This window comes from Triticum aestivum, chromosome 6B, assembly GCF_018294505.1.
Source record: "Triticum aestivum cultivar Chinese Spring chromosome 6B, IWGSC CS RefSeq v2.1, whole genome shotgun sequence".
Taxonomy (NCBI): domain Eukaryota; kingdom Viridiplantae; phylum Streptophyta; class Magnoliopsida; order Poales; family Poaceae; genus Triticum; species Triticum aestivum.
In genome coordinates, this window is record NC_057810.1 from 398,797,750 (window position 1) to 398,802,360 (window position 4,611).

The following is a 4,611-nucleotide window of genomic DNA, read 5'->3' on the forward strand; positions in this document are numbered from 1 at the left end:
CGCCGCCTCCCCGCTAGAGGAGTCGCGCCTTGCCGCTCCTCCATGTCGGCCGCCGCCTCCGCCCGCGGCCCCGTCGCCCCGGCCCCGAGCTCCTACTTCGGCCATTTCCCTCATCTCCGGCTTCCTCCCGGCCCAACTCCGGTGAGCTCGCAGCTGGCCCGCCTCGATCCGCGTGCCCGTGCCCGGATCCAGATCCAGATCGGGTCAAACCCTAGGTTGACCCCGAAATCCTCCAAGTATGCAGTATTTTATAGCCTTGTTCATCGCATCATAACTGTGTCATCGTAGCTCCGTTTCATGCGCATGATATATCAAAATGTTCATCAGGATGAGCTCTTCATTTTGTTCCACTGGGCATGGTCATTTGAGGTCATCTAGATGCCTGAATCTCTGATGCAAGAGTGCTATATGATGTTAGTTTCTGATTCTTAACAGAATGTGTGCATTTGTCATTTTTGCTACATTTATTGTGTGCATCTTATGGGCATGAGCTCTACATGTGTTTTGTACTATGCCATGCCATGTTTACAGAGGTGCTTGCCATGTATGTTTGTGATCAATGTGGTGACTAGAACAAGCATGCAAACTAGGCTTCGTGATGTTGCTGATTTCAGTCCCTGTTCTGCTGTTATTTTTATGCCATGTAAACTTGATGCTATAGAGAGATCCATGCGTATTTTGAGATACTTCAGTAAGGATGTTTTGAACATATGGTTATGCTCTATCCAATCATGCCCCTGTTTGAAATTATGGAGTAGTCTAGCATGTGATTTTGTTGCTCTACTTTTGCTATAAAATGTTTCCTGGCAGATTGTTTACATGATATTCAATTTTGCCAAGGTTGTTGTAGTTGATCCTTGCATGCTATGAACTTGTTCTTGCCATGTTTAGTTTCATAAACATGTATTATTTCTGATGATATGCTTATCTTGTCATGCAAGGAATTGTGGTAAGTGAATCGAGCTCGCAAAGATGCCTTCATATTGTTGTTAATGCCATGCTCTGTTTCCTGAATCTGTTAACGAAACTTGCTATGTTTACATGGGTGCCATCATATCTTCTGATCCTTTTTGGCTCATGGTCAGTAAGGGACTTTTGTTCTATGATTTTAGTAGAATCATGCCATGCCTTAATTTTCTATGATATGTTCCTGTAGCATGATGTTTGCCTGCTCTAAACATTGCTTCCTGATGTTGTTTCTGCCCTGTTAGTGAAGTCTGTGCTCCTGTTATCTTTTGCACTTTTGCCATGGTTGTTTGAACCTGTTATTGTGTGATTTAGCTGTAGCTCAGTGTTCCTCTTTTGTCAAGCATCTCCTGTAGATCACTGTCATATGCTTTGTTGTTATGTTGGGGTGCTGTAGCATAGTTTCTTGGTGTATTCTAAGTGCTATCATGCTGTTAACCGCAGATTTGTGTCATTCTTGTTTTGCTTGCCATTTGCAAACCGTGCATCCGATTCCAGTGATCTTTATATCGATTTCAACCGAAATCACCTCATCTTTCCAGCGGGATACTTGGTTTGCCAAGTTGATGCCTTTTTCATTATTTTCCTTCCGGAGCACGCATAAGCATTGCATATCACATCTCGCATATCATGCCATGTACTGCATCATGTTGCTTGTGCATTGCTCCGTGATTTATTGTGGTTACATAGCTTGTGTTCTTGCTTTGGGTAGAGCCGGGAGACGAGTACATGAATGAGGAACCTGTTGAGTATGCTAACGAGGATCAAGCTTTCGACAACTCTGAGAACTTTGCAGGCAAGATGACCATACCCTCGATATCACTTCTATCTTTGCTTTGCTAGTTGCTCGCTCTATTGCTATGTTAGCTCTACCTACCACTTGTTTATCATGCCTCCCATATTGCCATGCCAAGCGTCTAACCATCCTTTCCTAGCAAACCGTTGTTTGGCTATGTCACCGCTTTTTCTCAGCCCTTCTTATAGCGTTGCTAGTTGCAGGTGAAGATGAAGTTTGTTCCTTGTTGGAACATGGATATTTTGGGATATCACAATATCTCTTGTTTAAATTAATGCACCTATATACTTAGTAAAGGGTGGAAGGCTCGGCCTTATGCCTGGTGTTTTGTTCCACTCTTGCCACCCTAGTTTCCGTCATACCGGTGTTATGTTCCTTGATTTTGTGTTCCTTACGCGGTTGGGTGATTTATGGGACCCCCTTGACAGTTTGCTTTGAATAAAACTCCTCCAGCAAGGCCCAACCTTGGTTTTACCATTTGCCACCTAAGCCTTTTTCCCTTGGGTTTTCGCGAGCCCGAGGGTCATCTTTATTTACCCCCCCCCCTCGGGGCCAGTGCTCGTCGTGAGTGTTGGTCCAACTTGTCAGCCGCCGGTGGCCACCAGGAGCAACTCTGGGATGGCCTACCGGAAGTTTAGACAATCCGGTGTGCCCTGAGAACGAGATATGTGCAGCTCCTATCGGGATTTGTCGGCACATTCGGGAGGCTTTGCTGGTCTAGTTTTATCATTGTCGAAATGTCTTGCGAACCGGGATTCCGAGACTGATCGGGTCTTCCTGGGAGAAGGTATATCCTTTGTTGACCGTGAGAGCTTGTGATGGTGTCACATCCCTAGCTTCTGGTGCTGCCTAGTGTTTGCATCTTGCTTGCATCATGTTTAACTTTCATGGAAATTTGAAATGGGGATTGCTCAAACCCTAGCACCAGATCAAATCAACTAGGTTCAAATAAAAATATCCTCAATGAACCCAAAATGCTCTTCAGAAAAGTTCATTATTTTTGGATTGGTCTAGAACCTCTCCCAAAAATGGTGCACATTTTCCTAGGCCATTCTGGATTTTTAATTAAATCATTACTTATTTGCATTTGGGCATTTAAATACTATAAAATATTTAAAATGCTCAAACAATCCCAAACTGAAATGTTTACTGTAGGATATATTTCCAACAATGGTCATGAGCAGTTGCATGATTTTTGGGATTGATTTAGTATTTTTAATAAAGCCACAAAGCTGCAGAAAAATAGAAAACAGGAATTAAAAGAGGAGAGAAAGAGCAGAAACTTACCTGGCCTTACCTGGTGGCCCAACAGGACCGGCCCAGCGCGGCCCAGCCCACCCTTTTCCTGTCGTCTTCCTCCCCTCGCACTGAAGCAGCTCGGTGGCGAGCGCTGGCAACGCTGTGGCCTCCTCCCTGTCTGCCTCACGCCCTCGAGGCCCTTCCAGCGCCACGGAGACAGCCACGCACCCCCCCCCCAGGCCTCTCACTCTCTTTCCGAGCTCCTCTCCTCCTCTGGCTCTCTCGCACACAGCCACCGAACACACCCACCGCCGCCGATGAGCACCACCGCGACCACCGGCCACCCCTCGCCCTGCCGCTGAGCTCAGGAGCTCCGCCTCGACCCCCTCTTCCTCCCCACCGATCCACGCCCCTACGGAAGCCCTGCAGCATCGTCCTCAAGCTCATCTTCAACCTTCGGCCGCCGTTAACCTCATCGTCGATTCACCGCCGTTCGAGCTTCCCCGAGCTCGCCGAGGCCACCGCTGCACCCGCTGTGAGCTTCGCCATCGTTTCCTCCTCTCCCCGTGCCCTACCTCCCTCTCTAGCCGCCGTTCGCAACGAGCCGAGAGCTCTTCGCCGCCGGCCATGTCGCCGCCATGGCTACGGCTGTTGAAGCTCGCAGTAGACCACATCACTGCACTGAGTGCCTTCCCACGAGCCCGTAGCGCGCCCCAGCTCGCCTTCCCGTGCCCCCTAGCTCTCGCTCGCGTCACATCCGAACGCCGGCGCCGCCACGAGCTCAACTCCAGCGAGCTCGCTCCACCCTGGCTCCTCCCGCTCGCACCATTCGATGCGGACGAGTCTCCTCGTTCCGTAGATGGCCTCGGCCTTCGATTTGGTCGTCGTGGGACGAAACCCGAATGCCTCCGCCGTCCCTGGCCTCGCCGGTGACGAGTGGTGGCTCAACTCCGGCGAGTTGACCCGGGTTTGACCCCTGTTTGACTCTCCCCTGGGTCATTGACATGTGGGGCCAGCCCCTGCTAATTACCAAGGTTTAGGATTAGTTTAGCGTTAACAAACTCTGTTAATTAAACTAGACACTGACACGCGGGTCCCAGCCGTCAGGTTTGACCTGGGCTGGTGCCTTTGACCTGATGACATCACCTCGACGTCATGCTGACGAAGTTAATCTTTTTCTGTATTTATTTAATTCCAGAAAATGTTATAAACTTCTAAAAATCATATAAAATCAACCGTAACTCAGAATGAAATAAATTATATATGAAAAATTATCAGAAAAATCCAATCTATCCATCTGTACCATTTTCATGCATGTTAGAACAACTTTTGTTCACTGTTTAGGTCAAATCAATTAAATGGCATTTGAATAATCACATATGGAGTTTGAATTTGAATCTTGTATTCAAACCAACTTCATTTAAATTGTTGCTAGTTGCATTAGCTCAAACCACAGCATATTGCCATGTCATGATCATGCATCACATTGTTGCATTGCATTGATTGTGTTCTTCCTTGTTTGCCGGTATTTGTCCCCTCTCAGTAGACGACGTTCCGACGATGAGTTCGATGACACCAATGAAGAACTATATTATCTTCAGAAGTGCCAG